General features: G+C 50.4%; 1 pseudogene; it reads right to left on the bottom strand.

The window, feature by feature from the left end:
- The window catches only part of LOC146856882 (E3 SUMO-protein ligase KIAA1586-like), a 38,844-nt pseudogene extending 22,245 nt beyond the window's left edge, over positions 1 to 16,599 (bottom strand).
- Between the last annotated feature and the right edge of the window lie 1,136 nt (positions 16,600 to 17,735).

Raw genomic sequence — 17,735 nt, forward strand, 5'->3', positions numbered from 1 at the left:
TCAATACACTCATTAAAATTAAACAAAAACCTGTATTGGTTAAATACACTGTTAGATTTGGGGGTCTCCAGTTGGCACAGGTAGGTACTTGTGACAAATAGGAACCCTTGCCTCTAGTCAGGGTAAGGAGGTACACTCCTAAAATAACCCCTGCTCACCCCCTTGGTAGCTTGGCACGAGCAGACAGGCTTATCTCAGAGGCAGTGTGTAAAGCATTTGTGACCACATACAGTAATCCAGTGACAACACTACAAATGGACACCGCACAGGTTTTTTTTTTTTTTTTTTTTTAAAAACCTTTATTTACACATCAAATATTCACAGTCATGGGCCTACAGCCGCCAGGGCCGGCCGCTAACATAGAAGAAGGAGGACAACAATAATACAGCAGTCATGAGAGCAGGAGCAAACTGCACGTGTAACGGCTGCAGACGCCCACAACTTAACCCAACACTACAAAAAGGTTTCTTATGAACTTTTTTCTTAAAAAAGACAACAAAAAGAAACTTAGACCAGGCATAGGAACTCCATTAGCAGGAAATTGCTCTCTCATGAGCGGGGGACAACAGCGACAATGCAGCACACTATACATCAACTCGTATTAAGAAAGGCAGGGGGGGGGCAGGGAAGAGATCAGTCATCAATCTTGCAATGCGAAAGGGAGAAAGACCAGGAACATCAAAGTCAAGGGGACATCGTTACGTCTGGTGCGACCACCAAGGGGGGAGTGCATATATCCCCACGGTAGGAATTCCACGGACCCCACATCTTACTCCATTTCTTAGGTGTGCCTCTGGCCACGTAAACAGTCTTCTCTCGGAACATGCACCAATCCATATTCTCTTTCCACTTCGAAACTGTGGGAGGCCTACCGGAACCCCAAAGTTGTGCAATGTCTCTTTTAGCGATCATGTTGCCCAAAGTCACCCAGCGCTCTTGTGCCGCATTGCAGTCAGTCGGTTCCCACACATTCAACACACATCGCAGAGACTCAGGGAGCAGAGCCACACCCGTTACCTCCTCCATCACTGCATGCACACCAGTCCAGAAACGTAGCACCATCGGACACTCCCACAGAATATGAAGAAATGTACCAAGCAGGCCACAACCACGCCGACATAAACCATCACTTGTGTAACCCATGTGAAGCAAGCGGGGACCGGTGACATAGACCCTGTGTAATATCTTTAACTGCACAAATCGAAGGCGAGCCGGTGTGGCAACCTCCCTCGGTGAGGCTATGGCCGCGACCCAGTCCTCATCATCCAATTCTAGGCCATCGGCGACCCAGACCTCTCGCAAATGTGTGAGGAGGTCCGCGCGAGTATTGATTAGTTTTTTGTAGATCAGGGAAATAGTACTATCCGGCAGGTAGCCATCAAGTAAACGATCTTCCAACGGGGAGACTTCAGGGATATCTGCAGGATTCGGGAAAGCGGAAAGTAGCGCATGGCGAATCTGCGCATAGCGAAAGAACTCCCTATCGCTCAGCTCATATTCCGTCCGTAGAGTTTCAAACGTTTTAAAAGCGCCTTTCGCCCAGAGATCCCCCACACGACTAATTCCAATCAAATCCCATTTCTCAAAGCCCTTAGTACGCCATAAACCACCCAAAGCATCAGACGCATACAGTGGAGTCGCACGAGACAGACGGCCCGTCCAACCCGTAGCAGCGGTGGCGCAGTGCCAGGCACGTACTGCATTTTTCGTAGGGCCTGTCAATTTAGTGCCTCCCTTCGTAGAATAAAGCGCTCTATTGAAATCTCTGCCCGGCAACAGTAGCTTATCCATCTCGTACGCGGGGTTCACCGCCGGGCCAAATGTCCCATGGTTCACCGCCACCAACTGGGACGCCCAATAATACCTTCTAATATCAGGAAGAGCTATGCCACCGTCATACCACGGAAGGGTCAATTTAGCGAGAGCAATACGCGATCTCCCATCCCAAACTAGTTGCCTCTGTAGGCTCTCCACCTCACTAAAATACCGGGCGGGCACCACGTCCAGCGTATTCTGCAATGCATACAAAAAGCGTGGAAGAGACATCATTTTGAATAAGGCTGCCCGGCCAAGCGGCGATAGCGGGAGCTTCCGCCAACGAGCGACATCGGCCCGAAGCCGCTGGAGCGGGGGCAGCAGATTCAGAGCATAACGGACCGCCGGATTCAGGGACACGTGGATACCTAAGTATTTAAATCCAGAATGTGAAATCTGAATCGGACAGCCACGGGGGAGAAGAGGGGGGTCGCCAACCAGCACATAAACACAGGATTTCACCCAATTAATGACAAGCCCGGAATTGCGACCGAAGGAGTTTAATACATCAAATAACACTATCAACGATTTCCGCGGGGAGGTGAGATAGAGCAAAATATCATCTGCGTAGAGTGACACGCGATCCTCAAACGTCGGTGTCCACCGAATACCCGTCATGGAGGGTTCCCACCGCAGCCACGCCGCCAGGGGCTCCAACGCGAGAGCAAAAAGAAGCGGGGACAGGGGGCAACCCTGCCGTGTGCCCCTTCCAAGCCCAAAGGGGGTAGACACTCTACCATTCACCACCACCTGCGCCAGCGGTTCCACGTATAACAACTTCACCCATCCACTGAATCCGGGTCCAAAACCAAACTTAGCCAGCGCCGCCCAGAGACACGACCATTCCAACGTGTCGAACGCCATCGTGGCGTCTAAGGACGCCAAAATGGTGGGCTCCTGAATAGAATCAACTCTCGCGAGGACTCCGTGGAGGCGCCGCAGGTTCAGCGCGGTGTTGCGATGCGGAATAAAACCAGACTGGTCCGGATGAACCAGGTCACCAATGACTTTAATCAGACGATTAGCGAGCACTTTAGCGAGAATCTTAGGTTCAGCATTCAGGAGTGAGATAGGCCTATAATACGCACAGCAATCACACGGCTTGCCCTCTTTATGGATCACCACAATAGTTGCAAGACGTTGATCACGCGGAAGGGAGCAATAAACATCTCGCGGAGATAAGGCGCCAGCCTATCTGGACGAAGCTTGTAAAGCTCGATCGGAAGACCATTAGGGCCGAGAGCCTTTCCTGAACGGACCGAGCGAATCGCCGATGCTATCTCATCGTTCGTCAACGCCGCATCCATCAATTCTTTATCGTCGACAGAGAGGCACGGCAATGCAATATCTCGTAGCAGTTGGCGAGAGTCGTCTTCTGGCCTCTCTGAGACCGGAGAGTAGACGTCACGCAAATGATCCTCAAAACAGTTCACAATCTCCCCCGGATCCGTAACACTCACACCATCAGCACGCACAATCACCGGGACCACACGACTCGCTCGCTCTCTCCTCTCCAGCCATGCAATCAACTTTCCAGCCTTGTCACCAACGTCATACAAGCGCCCCTGTAGTTCCCGACTAGTGAGCTTGGCCGCATCCGTAACCAACGCCCTATAATCCGACTGTTTAAGGCAAAGGGCATGGAGTTTATCCCGTGTGACCCCCCGCCCGAGATCCTCTTCCAAGTCAGTTATGTCAGACTCCAGGCGTACCACCTCCTCGTTTTTACGTCTCTTAGCAAGGGAGATCAAAGATAGGGCCTGCCCACGGATGACCACCTTGAAAGCCTCCCACAATGTTACGGCCGATGAGACTGAGCCCTGATTTTCTACAAAGTAACGGTCAAGAGACTTCACCAAAAGGGCACGAGTTGTGGGGTCATGCAAATACCAGGGATTAATCGGTGCCACCCTCCCCCCTGCCCCCAAGGCAACATCTAAGTGTAGCAGCACCGGGGAATGATCAGAAATGCCACGAGCCAGATGCCTGACTTCCCCGATCATTTGAGCTTGGGCGGCCGGCATCAGCACATAGTCCAATCTAGATAAGGAGCCGTGGGCGCCAGAGTGAAACGTAAACTGGGCAAGCCCCGGATGCATCGATCTCCAACAGTCCACAAGCCCCATAGTGTCGATAAAGCCACCCAGCCAAGAGTGCGCACCGGGGAGGTCTCTGGGAGGGTGCCGATCCTCTCTACCCGATACCACAGAATTGAAGTCGCCACCCACCAGCAGGAGGCCCTCCGGGAGCCCAAGCAGCAACCCTCCCAAATCCGCAAAGGTGGTGGTTTGCAACCCAGGGGGGACATAAACTGAAACCAGACACAAAGTCTGTCCTTCCCACCGGCCAACCAACACCACGTAACGCCCCCGGTCGTCGTGCATCACCTCATCAATTTCCAGCGGGAGAGAGGCTCGAACCAAAATGCCTACCCCTCTGGATCCGGTAGTGAAACCAGAGTGGGCCACCAAACGGTAGCCCCTTCTATTCATAGCATGGCATGAGTGTCCCACCAAATGCGTCTCCTGCAGCAAAACTACATCAGGAGAGAGACGTTTCACATATTGTAGCACCACCCCTCGCTTCAATCGGTCCCCCAAACCATTGACATTCCATGTTAAAATGCGCAATCCCCTACCCCCCATTCCCACCACAACGGTCACCCCGCCCACGCTGAGAGCAAAAAACAGAACACTGGTTGCCTGGTACAAAACAAACGCCACCCAGAAACAACTCCCCTACCGCCACCCCCCCAACTCCCGTTACACACCCCCCCACCCTGCACCCCTGCACAAGACCATCTAGCCACCCCAACTCGCAGTGTGCCTGTCGCCCCAACATGAACCTACTCTACGGAAAGAAAGAAAACCCCCCGAGGAGGAAGAGTCTCACCAGATACCCCGCAGCCTCCCAATGATGAAGGAAGGGTGATACAATCCTAGAAGAAAAATAAAAACACATCAAACCCAAGTCGGAGGTGAACGCAAGGTTGTCTAGGAACCACCAGTCATTCGTTCACAATTGATCCGCTGATCCACCACCCTCATCCTCGGCTCGTTCCTCCCCGCCACGCCGACGGTGCAAGGTGTCAAGCCAGTCCTCAACCGCCTCGGGCCGGTCGAAAAAGTAAGTCCGTTCCTCCAGTTCAATACGTAGCTTGGCCGGAAAAAGCATAGAGTACTTCAAGCCCCTGTCTCTCAGCCGCCGCTTGACAGTCATAAATCCCATTTGCTGTTTTTGAACCGATTGTGTAAAATCAGGATAGAAACTGATGTCCACATTTTCATACTTCATCGGGCCATTCACACGGGAGGCCTGCAGGATTGCGTCACGGTCCCTGAAGTTGAAGATCCTGGCAATGATAGGTCGCGATGGGGCCCCCGGCCTCAGCCGGCCCCCCGGGACTCTGTGTGCCCGCTCCACCATAAAGTATTTGCTGAGGCCTTTCGGCACTAGTTTGTTCAGGATCAGATCTTCCACAAAGAGATCGACCGACCCATCCGCCGACTTCGGCACACCGATGATGCGCACGTTATTCCGCCGAGCCCTGCTTTCAAAATCCTCCAGTCTCTTAACAGAGAGGTCGTTGAGGGCCCGCAAACTGCGGATCTCCGTCTGTAGTTCAGAGACATCTGTCTTGAGGCCCGAAGTCGTGAGATCGAGTGATTTGACCTTTTCACTGGTTTTCGACAGGTCCGCCCTAAGTAAGTTGACATCGATCAACACAGTGTCCAGCTTGTGGGCCAGCGAGTCGAATTGCTGGCCGACCGAAGCCTTCATGGCGTCGATGGCACCCATGTCATCTTGCAGTGTCAATTCCGTCGAGGGTGACGGGCCCTCCTTGACCACATCCGAAAGCCCACCCGAACCGGGAGATCCCTTCTTCTGGGCATAACGGTCCATGTTGTTCGTCTGCACGTAGCCACCTCTCCGGGTAGCTCTAGACTTTTGCTTGTCACCGTCCAGCCGGCCCGCCATTACACAGCAGGGAGAACAGATCCAGTATACCTGTGAGGCGTATCGATCTCCCCGGGGAGTCCACCTCAAGCAGTGATGGACAGCCCCCTTTGACAATGCCACTCGACAGCCACAGATCAGTCCAACTGTAGAGCCACTGCGAGCGCCCGCCGCCAGACTCGTAGAGGAAAGTCAAAAACGAAAGTGAAACCGGGGGGGCGGGCCCGCCCGAGACTCTGGAACCGTTGTTGTTCGATTGGAGCTCGGGGACAGTGCCAACCCGAGTCCGGGGTGGCGCAGCGGGGTAGGCCTCTTTCTTGAGGGCAGAATAAGTCGAGTTCCCAAAGTCCGATTTAAGTTCCGAAAACAGGAATCACCTCAGCTTCGGTTCACCCGTAACATTCCTTCAAGATAGCAGGATTATAGCCAGGATAGACGTGGGAGGCTGCGAGGGTCTCGGGAGCCCTGTGCCTACGCGTCCATCTTGGTTGCGCGCTAGGCTCCTCCTCCGACCGCACAGGTTTTATAGCAAAAATGCGTATACTTAATACAGATTTACCACAAGACCATAAACGACAAAAATACACAATACTATTACTTGAAGATGGTAGTTTTAGCTTAGTTCAGTTCAGTTCTTAAGATGCGACACTTTGAGTCAATGTACCTTACGATGCGTTGCGCTTCCACGACAAGCAATGTCGCAGCGATGGAAATGCGGCAAAGTTCTGGTGCAAAGAAATAAAGACGTGAAGATCTTCCAGATGCGGCACGCTTCTCCGGAGATGCGAGAAGTTCTCGGTTCGATGCGTGGACTGCAGCGGCGACACCCTTGTTCAGAAGTGCGACGGCAACAGCTCCAACTGCGACACTCTTCTCCCACGATGCGTGAAGCTTCCACACGATGCGACAACTACAGCGGCGACATCCTTGTTCAGAAATGCGATGGCAGCAGCTCCGACGGGGGCGAGCTTCTCGGGGATGCGAGGCGCTTTCTCTGATGCGGTGCAATGCGACAGTTCCAGCGGCAACACCCTTGTTCAGAAGTGCGACGGCAGCAACAGCAACGGCGACACGCTTCTTCCTAGTTGCGAGACTCTTCTCTCGATGCGGTGCAGTGCGACAACTCCAGCGGTGACACCCTTGTTCAGAAGTGCGACGGCAGCAGCAGCGACGGCGACACGCTTCGGCTTCGTTGAGTCGCGCTTCCAGCTCCTTGAGTCACGCAGTCCCTCAGAAGGCCCAAAAACAGCAGCAGGCGCTTCCAAAGAACTCTGGGGAGCTGGGGGTTGAAGTCTGTTGTCCCTGAGACTTCAGCAGGAGGCAAGCTCTGTTCCAAGCCCTTGGAGATCCTTACAAGTTGAAATAAGCACACAAAGTATCTTCTCCTTCCTTTGGCAGTCAGGCAAACCACTGCAGGCCAATCTCCCAAGCAGCACTTCAGCTTAGGGATAGTCTCTCCTCAGTTTCTTCAGGTTCCGCTCCTCAGTAAAGGTTTCTTCTTGTTCCAAAAGTGATCTAAATTCTTGGGATCAGGGTCCCACTACTTATACCCAAAAATCCTTTGTTCTCTGAGGGGAGAGGGGCCTTTGCCCAGTCCAAAACAGTTCCTGAGCACTCTGTTTACCAGACTTCTCCTTTCCTTTCACAGTGCAGGGCAGAAACATCAGACGCCCCACAGGAGGTGGAGCCACCATTGTGGAAGTCAAGTACAGCCCTGGAGCACTTTGTTGACAGGGTTCTTTCTCTTCATTCACTGTGCAGGGCAGAGACATCAGCTGCTCCCCAGGAGGTGGAGCCACCATTGTGTAAGGCAGGCACAGCCCTATTCAGGTCCCAGGTGCAACTCCTCCCACCCATCTGGATGCAGATCTCTCTATTCACCACTGGGACACCTCACCCTGTCTCCTGGAATTCCCCAGCCCTGTCACACAAACTCCAGACAAAGGAATACACACAGCCTAGCAGAGGCAGGTTTGAATGGTTAGACAAGAAAATACCTACTTTCTAAAAGTGGTATTTTCAAACACAGAATGTTAAAACCACCTTCACTAAAAGATGTATTTTATCATTCTGAGTTCGGGCATACTAAACTCGAATTTCTACCATGTTCCCTGAGTCAGTTAAGATTATAAACATGTAATAATCTAACAGCCCATTCTGGCCTATGGAGAACAGGTAGCCTTGCAATAGTGAAAAATACGAAAATGGCTGTAATTCACTATGAGGACATGCCACACACTCCAGGGCATGTTCTACCTTATACTCACAATGCACCCTGCCCTTGGGCCTACCATAGGGGTTTCTGATATGAAGAAAAGGGAAGGTTTAGGGACTGGCAAGTGGGTGCACTTGCCCAGTCAGCATGCCAGTACCAGACTGCCCGCAGGCTCTGCAATGGCAGACCTTAGACACCTTTTACAAGGCCGCTTCTGTGGGTGGCACAACCAGTGCTGCAAGCCCACCAGCAGCATTTGGATTTACAAGCCCTGGGCACACTCAGTGCACTATACTAGCGTCTGACAAGTAAACCAAATCACTCAATCATGGAATCACTAATCAATACATTAATTTACAGTAGGGAGTACTTGCAGTGTGGCACTGGACAGCAGTGGCACAGTGCCCAAAGCATCTAACACCAACAAAAACACATGAGGCTACAGAAAACATGGAAGGGAGACCCACGCCAATGGTGCCAGGTCTAACACGTGTCCCCTCCAGCTGAAATGTGGGGAGAACTACCCTACCTCCTGGGAGTTCTCATCACTATGGAAAAATCTGGACAGGCCATCAGCGTTGGCGTGTCCTGTACCAGGGCGGTGTTCCACCGTAAAGTCCATACCCTGTAGGGAATTGGACCACCTCAACAGCTTTGGATTCTCACCCCTCATCTGCATTAACCATCTGAGGGGCCTGTGGTCGGTCTGAACCCGGAAGTGAGTCCCAAACAGGTAGGGTCTCAGCTTCTTCAGTGCCCAGACCACAGCAAATGCCTCACGCTGAATAGCACTCCACCTCTGTTCCTGTGGAAGTAACCTCCTACTGATGAAGGCTACATGTTGATCTAGGCCCTCCTCATTCATCTGTGACAAAACAGCCTCCACACCATGCTCTGAAGTGTCTGTCTGAAAGATAAACTCTTTGGAGAAGTTGGGAGCCAGGAGCACGGGCGCGTGCACATGGCAGCTTTCAGGGCCTTAAAAGCTTTCTGACAGGTGTCAGTCCAAATCACTATCTTGGGCTGCTTCCTGGAAGACAGCTCTGTCAAGGGTGCAACAATGTTGCCATGCCCCTTGACAAACCTTCTGTAGTACCCGGTGAGTCCTAAAAAGGCTCTCACCTCTGTCTGGGTTTTGGGGGGTTCCCAAGCCAGGATGGTTTCAATCTTGGGCTGTAGGGGCGCCACCTGGCCGCTCCCAACTTGGTGTCCCAAGTACACCACGGAACCCTGCCCGATCTGGCACTTACTCACCTTGATCGTGAGGCCTGCCTTCCGCAGCGCCAACAACACTTCCCAGAGGTGGTGCAGATGTTCTTCCCAACTGGCGCTGAACACTGCGATGTCATCCAAATCGATTTTATCCACACTCAGTGTGGGAGGGTATGCTCAGACATGAGTCCCTTGCTCATTGCACCATCAGGATTCAGGCAAGCCGGGCCGACGAAGGCTGTGATGCCAGAAACCGGTCCCCGGAAGCTTGTTTCCTTCCCAGTATAAGAATTGGCTTGGTAGTTTGGTTTGCCCTGTTCCCATCATGCACTGGGACAGGTACAGACTAATTTGCATGTAGCCAGGTTCTGAGCTGGGATGGTGCAGTGAGCTAAAAAACGGTGATGGATTAAAACCATGATCTCTTGACTTGGTAAGAGTATTCTGCATCATTCAGAAACTCTGTCTATCACCACCCCCTTTTTCCCAAATCGATTTTATCCACACTCAGTGTGGGAGGGTATGCTCAGACGTGAGTCCCTTGCTCATTGCACCATCAGGATTCAGGCAAGCCGGGCCGACGAAGGCTGTGATGCCAGAAACCGGTCCCCGGAAGCTTGTTTCCTTCCCAGTATAAGAATTGGCTTGGTAGTTTGGTTTGCCCTGTTCCCATCATGCACTGGGACAGGTACAGACTAATTTGCATGTAGCCAGGTTCTGAGCTGGGATGGTGCAGTGAGCTAAAAAACGGTGATGGATTAAAACCATGATCTCTTGACTTGGTAAGAGTATTCTGCATCATTCAGAAACTCTGTCTATCACCACCCCCTTTTTCCCAAAAAAGTCATCCAGGTAGGCGGCACTGAACTCATCCAGTCCAACCAAAACCTGGTTCACCAACCTCTGGAAGGTGGCAGGGGCATTCTTGATCCCAAAGGGCATAACCCGGAACTGGAAATGCCCATCTGGTGTGGAGAATGCTGACCTCTCCTTTGCCCCATCAGTCAAGGCGATCTGCCAGTACCCAGTTGTTAAATCAAACGTGCTGAGGTACCGTGCAGCCCCTAGCCGATCAATGAGCTCATCAACTCTGGGGATGGGGTGCGCGTCAGTCTTTGTGACCGAATTGAGCCCTCGGTAGTCCACACAGAACCGGAGTTCTGGTGTGGCACCCGGCGCTGCAGCCTTTGGGACCAAGACCACTGGGCTGGGCTGGCCCAAGGACTGCTAGAGGACTCAATCACCCCTAGCGCAAGCATGTTTGAGACCTCCTCTTTGATGCAAGCCCTCACCCTGTCAGTTACCCTGTACGTTTTGTGCTTCACAGGTAAGCTGTCTCCTGTATCTACATCATGGACACACCAATCTGTGATACCTGGAACCAGGGAGAACAGGTCAGAAAACTGTCCCAGCAACTGGCGGCAGTCATTCTGTTGCTCAGGGGTCAGGGTGGAAGAGAGGTTTACTCCATCCACTGACCCATCTTGCTCTGTTGTAGACAGGAGGTCAGGAAGAGGCTCAGTCTCCTCGTTCATTCCAGCATCTGTTGCTAAGAGCATGCCCACTTCGGATCTCTCCAAATGGGGCTTAAGGCGGTTGACATGCAGGACCCTCAATAGGTTCCTCGGAGACCGCAAGTCCACCAAGTAGGTAACTGGACTCTTGCGCTCCACAACCTCAAATGGTCCGGTCCACTTATCTTGGAGCACGCAGGGCTCCACTGGGGCCATGACCCACACGTTCTGACCAGGCTGAAGCTCTACCAGAGTGGCATTCTGGTCATACCATCGCTTCATCTCCTCCTGGCTGGCTTCCAGATTCGCCTCAGCGAGTTGCCTGAAATGCCGAGTCTGGTTCCTGAAGGCCAGCATGTAGCTATATACATCCTGGGGACGTTTCCTGGGAGATTGCTCCCAGCATTCCTTGACCAGACTCAGAGGTCCTCTGACTGGGTGTCCATAGAGAAGCTCAAAGGGACTGAACCCTAGAGATTTCTGTGGCACCTCACGGTATGCAAAGAGTAGGCATGGAAAGAGGACGTCCCACTTATGCCTCATGGGTTCCTCAAGACCCATTATCATGCCTTTCAGGGTTCAGTTAAACCTTTCAACCAACCCGTTTCCTTGGGGGTGGTAAGGAGTGGTGAACTTGTAAGTTACCCCACACTCCTGCCACAGGGACTTCATATACTTAGAGATGAAGTTGGTTTCCCGGTCAGACACTACCTCGCGAGGGAATCCCACTCAGGAGAAAATGCTCATCAGCGCTCGTCCCACCACGGGGGCCGTCACTGTCCTCAGAGGTATGTCTTCCGGGTACCGGGTGGCATGGTCCACCAAGACCAGGATGAACCTGTTGCCCATGGCTGTCTTGGGGTCCAGTGGCCCCACAATGTCAATCCCCACCCGTTCAAAGGGGGTACTGACCACAGGGAATGGCTGGAGTGGAGCCTTCTGCTTCCTCCCACTCTTTCCACTTGCCTGGCAAGTCTGACAAGTCCTGCAATGGGTGTCTGAATGCTTGCGCATTTGGGGCCAATGAAAGTGGGTGACAAGCCTTTCAAAGGTCTTGTCCTCCCCCAAATGTCCTGCTAACAGCACATCATGAGCCAGCCCCAGTAGGAAGGCTCTGAAACTTTGGGTTACCACCAGCACACAGGCTGACCCAGGTTCAGCAACCTTGAGGCCCTTCTTGAGGATAAGATTAGAAATTCGGACACCAGTATTACTTGTGTCACTACGTACACCCCCCACTCTAATCAATTGAGGAAAATCATCAGAAAAAACTGGGGTATTCTCAATACTGGGTCATTGACTTTTCCCATACCCCGTTTTGCATTTAAACGTACCAACAATATCAAAGATCTATTGATACATACCAGACCTAGAAAAAATCAACCCCGACCACAGAATACACTTTGGGACCTTCCACCAGTACAAGGCCACTACCCCTGCGGATCTTGTTCCGCGTGCCCGCAGACAAAGGTGTCGAAAGTTCTGAACCTCCCTAAAGATATTTGTTGGCGTTTAATGAAACACACTAATTGCAACACTACCAATTGTATTTATTTGGTTAAATGTACCTGCAACCTTTTTTACATAGGGATGACTACCAGACAAATAAAAACACGCATAATGGAACATAGAAGCACTTTTAGATGTGCAAAAACAAATACTAGAATGACGACACATTTTCATGAAAGACAACATCCCCCTGAGTCCTTTGAGTGGTACGTCTTAGAGGCACATCCGGGTATGTCCAAGAACGCTTTATTTCGCCTCGAACAGCGATGGGTTCTTAAACTATCATGTGACAAAATTGGCCTGAATGAGGACATACCCTGGAATCTCTTGACATAGTTATTGCATCAAGATCACCATTACCACCATTGGTACCTTCAATTGATGGGCAAAAAAAACCAGTACTGTCTTTGTAAGACTATGTACGCACCAAATACCAACTTGTTACACTACATACGCTCAATGCCTTCACTTCGTACATTCTCTACACAAGGCTCTACCCAATTGAGTTGTTTTAACATATGAACCATGTTAACAGCTGTACACACTGTCACCATTGACAGAGTTTACTGTGGCTTTTACATTTAATTCTATTTTCATGTTTTTGTCTACAACGTCCCTGCTAGGTCTGGTCCACACTGACCTCCTGAGTTATTTCAACATTTACTGCACTCGGGTGCCTACTTCTTAGTCTTCATAGAACTTTATATGCTGTCTGTATTTTCACGCAACTGGCCGTCATTCAGATCGTCTGTCTCGTTATTACCCTGACAACGACCACACAGCGGGAAAACCACGATTGGCTGCATTAACGATCACATGACTATCCCGTTGCCAGGTGACCGCCACTCCCATGACGCGTTACTCGTGTTTCCTGCTTGCTCACCTTGTTCGCACCATCCCATTGGCCAATTCTGGTGATTTTCCCCACGCCCTCCGTGCATATCCCTGACGGTGGTTGAGTCCATCGTACAGCGCGCACGGACCGGTGACGCTGCTCGGGTAGGATCTCAGTTGACTTCCACCAAGGAAACCGTGAGTACCTACCCGTCCACTTTGTGATTTATTTCGCTAGCATCAGCCCGCCACATTAGTGGTACACAAGCACCCCGTTGCCATGAAGGTTTATGGCTCTATGTCTACCTTATGGGGCAGCTGACATGCGGTTGATTTTTAATTACGTGTTACTACTAAAGCACTCGCGTTTCTGCTTTAACATTTGAGTTCGCTTTTGGTAAATGATCCCTGTTGTAACGCACCTTTTGACCAGCACCTCCTAAACTTTGGATTGCTTGTCAGACCTCTGTGTAAGATAAGATGGATGGTCTGCACCTCATACGACCCTTACAAGCGTATAGATTTCTTCCTACTTGTAATTCTATTCATTCGAATTTTTAACTCACAAGACCAATTTCGGTCAGTTCTTTCAACCTCATGGGGTTCACTGTATATTTGTGCTCCCCCTGTGTCTGCTGTTTATATTTCTCACTAACATACCTTTATTAAATCAGGGCACTAGAATTGAGTGTTCGCAGCGATCGGTACCGACTTGGCCCAGATCATTAGAGACAAGGGTAAGGACGCAGTTCTTATTCACAAATACTTTTAATAATTTTTTACTTGCTTTCTATCAATCTCATTGCGATTGCCTGACTGTCCTATATCACCTGAGCATCTCCTAATATGTTGATATGTTTTTTATGTAGCATGTCACAGCCTACGAGCTTTACACGCGTGTGATTCTCTACCACTTGTTATAATCAATCATGGTGGTTTGTGTGAAGAGGTATGATAATGTTTTTATCTCTGACTTTTCTAACTGTTTTTATTTCCACAGGTTTCATTTATATTTGTTTATACCAGAGGTACCCTCACACTTTTTTTAGGGTGCTGTAAGGGTGGCCACTCCTCACTTCGTGTGTTTTGTGTCCGCCACCAAAAAATGTGTGTAGGTCGGATTACTGGTTAGGTCCTGAAGAATTGCCATCTACTTGATTAGATAGGCATGAAACATGTTGACCACATAAACTAGCGTATAAAAACACAACATAGTGTGTACATACGCGAATTTTTCACATTTTTTAACTAGGGGAAGAACCATGTACATTAAAATAGTTTTGTTTGGATTTATTCCCCTATTTTAAATCACTTCACATACTCACCCATTCACCTACACAAAGACCCTCACTTACATCTCACCTAACGGCCTTTGGAAAAAGATCTCCGACAAGTAGGCCCCATCACGGGTGCCTGATCGGGCATTGCAGCGCCGGCCCGAGTAGGAGCAGGGCCCGATGATGAAGCAAGACACCTTCTTGTCAGGTGTGTGAGGGCTCTATTCCAAAAAAAGGAGATCACTCTCCTGTCATTTACTGGTATTCCTGATTACAGTTAGAAATTTGTCTTTATTTATATTTTTTTGCCTCTCTAGTTAGGAACTGCATACTTTGTTGCTTATTCTTTAGTACTGGGGTACGTATGCTGGACCTGAATATATAGAATATATATTAAAAACCCTAGATTCCTAATCCCCTCCCCCTTGAATTCAATATCAGCAACCTTAGGCTCACTATACAGGAGACCATTCTCCCAGTAAATCCAATGTGATCCTGACTGATCACCTGCTGCCTGGCTTGCAGCCTGTCGCCGCAAACCCTCAAGAGAAGGGCATTCTCTCTGCTCCCTGCAGAATTCTTCCCTGGAGGGGCTTCCTTCTTGCTGCCAATGGGTCAGCTCAGGCAGGTCCCCCAGTTCAGCTACTTGCTCCCCGGTAGGCTCCAGGGCATCCCCCTCAGTGTCTACCTCCTCCTGGGCCGTGGGAACTTCAGGGGCCGGTTTCCCGCGCCCCGGCCTCTTCTCTTTAAGGCAGTTTCCTGGGCCTCCCTCTCAGGCTCCAGGTCCTCTCGAGCACCCCTACTGGCTACCATTGACCGGGTGGTCACACACGCCCAGTCAGGCAGACCCAACATCTCCAGGTGAGTACTCTTTTCCCCTTTCCCCAAGGTGAGCTCTCCAAATCGTTCCCCAACAAACAGTCAACAGGCATGGCGGGCTTCACAGCTACCTGAAGAGTACCAGAGACCCCACCACTCAAAGGGAACCTGAGCCATTGGACAATGGCTCTCCGTGTTGTCGGCGGCAACAACTCGGCAAAATGCATGAGGGACAATCTGCTCTTGACACCAGGTGACACTTGACAGCTGTCACACTGGCTCCTGTATCTCTAAGAGCATCCACCTTGTGGCCATTGATGGTCACCCACTGTCCATATTTCTTAGTGTTCCTGGGCAGTTGGGTCCCTGGGACCACCTCACAGTCTCCTAAAGAGACGAGGGACATCTCTGCGGGACCCCACCCACCTTGGACATTAATCTCCTCCCCCAAGGCAACACTAGCCATCTGCCGGGGCGGAGCTCCAGTGGGTGCTGTCTTTCCAAATAGGCGGCACCTGGTATAATTCGCCTTATGACCCAGGTCCCCACATTTGTAAGATTTCAGGGGCCCCTGTGGAGCAGGACTACCTGTCGGGACCCCCTGCTTTCTCTCAGGGGGAGGCTGGGAACCTTTCCCTTGGTTCCCTTGGGGATTACTTTGGGGCCCTTTACGGAACTCCTTCTGTTTACCCTTGTCCCCCCACTCTTCTGCTGGGGACCCTGCCCACCTTTGGCAGAGTCTCCCATCTGACCCTTGTGGACCCTTGTGCTAACCCAGCGTTCCGCCTCCTAAGCAAGCTTCCTATGGTTAGTCAGCTTGCTCTCTATCAGATGCTGGCGCAGCTCTGGAAAACAATTATCAGACAAGTGCTCCCATGCAATCAAGTCAAAGAGACCTTGAAAATCATTAACCTTGCTGCCCTTCACCCAACCATCCAATGCTCTGCAAAAGAAAGTGACATATTCTACCCAGGTACTGTTTTCTAACTTTTTGCATTTCCTGAACCTCTGTCTATAGAGTTCAGGGGTCAAACCATACCTAGACATTAATGCATCCTTCATGTGGCTGTATGAATTGTGGATGTCTGAAGGCAAGTCTAATAGTGTGTCCCGCCCCGCACTAAGGAACCTTCCCCACAACCCCACTCCCCAATCTCTCTCAGGGACCCGGTGGGAAGACATTGCTACCTCATAGGCTCTGAACCACTGCCCAATATCATCATTTTTTATCAAATTCTTTCACCACATCCTTGGGAATGTACACTCTAGCTTCCACGGGCACTGACTGTATGCTGCCACCAGAGGGAGTAACCTCTAAACTCTTGGTTTTAAACTCCAACTCCCTCAAAACCTTGTCATGCTCAAACTGTAACCTTTTTTCCTCTATGTCTAATATCCTATTTTCTAACTCCAGTTGCCTGTTCACCTTGAACTTGGTCATCTCCATTTCGTGCCTCCCTTATCTCTCTCTGTCCTCTAACTCCTCTAGAGACAGACTCTTGCCAGAAGCACTGCTACCTGCGGGGGAAGGTGCCTTCCTTCCTCCTCGGCCCACTGGCCCTCCCAGCTGTACATCTGCAGGGTCATCCCCCTCCTCAATTTCAGGGGTTTTCCTTGCTTCCACCCAGGCCCTTAGCGCCTTGTAGAATTCTTCTTTCACTTTGAATCCAGAGGTGGAAACATTGAATTTCTTGCAGAAGTACTTCAGATGCCTTACTTTGTAGCTTTCTAGTTTCTCTTCTTCCCAAACATAATCAATAGAGGCTATGGATTCTGTATCTCTCATGACAACTGAATCTGGCATCTTTCAAAAATAGAACATTCAAAAAGGAATCTACCAAAATGGTTGCGTTATGGTCTGCACTCACTAAGTAGTGTTCACCAATCACTGTACATAAGTCACAAATGCAAGTCCAGAATCCTCACCGCTGACCATCAATGTTAGATTTGGGGGTCTCTAGTTGGCACAGGTAGGCACTTGTGACAAATAGGGACCCTTGCCTCTAGTCAGGGTAAGGGGGTACACTCCTAAAATAACCCCTGCTCACCCCCTTGGTAGCTTGGCACGAGCAGATAGGCTTATCTCAGAGGCAGTGTGTAAAGCATTTGTGACCACATACAGTAATCCAGTGACAACACTTCAAATGGACACCACAAAGGTTTTATATCAAAAATGCGTATACTTTATATAGATTTGCCACAAGACCATAAACGACAAAAATACACAATACTATTACTTTAAGATGGTAGTTTTAGCTTAGTTGAGTTCAGTTCTTAAGATGCGACACTTTGAGTCAATGTACCTTACGATGAGTTGCGCTTCCACGACAAGCAATGTTGCAGCAATGGAAATGCGGCAAAGTTCTGGTGCAAAGAAATAAAGACGTGAAGATCTTCCAGATGCGGCACGCTTCTCCGGGGATGCGAGAAGTTCTTGGTTTGATACGTGGACTGCAGCGGCGATACCCTTGTTCAGAAGTGCGACGGCAACAGCTCCAACTGCGACACTCTTCTCCCACGATACGTGAAGCTTCCGCACGATGCGACAACTACAGCAGTGACATCCTTGTTCAGAAATGCGAC

This window comes from Triturus cristatus, chromosome 3_2 (genome assembly GCF_964204655.1).
Source record: "Triturus cristatus chromosome 3_2, aTriCri1.1, whole genome shotgun sequence".
NCBI lineage: Eukaryota > Metazoa > Chordata > Amphibia > Caudata > Salamandridae > Triturus > Triturus cristatus.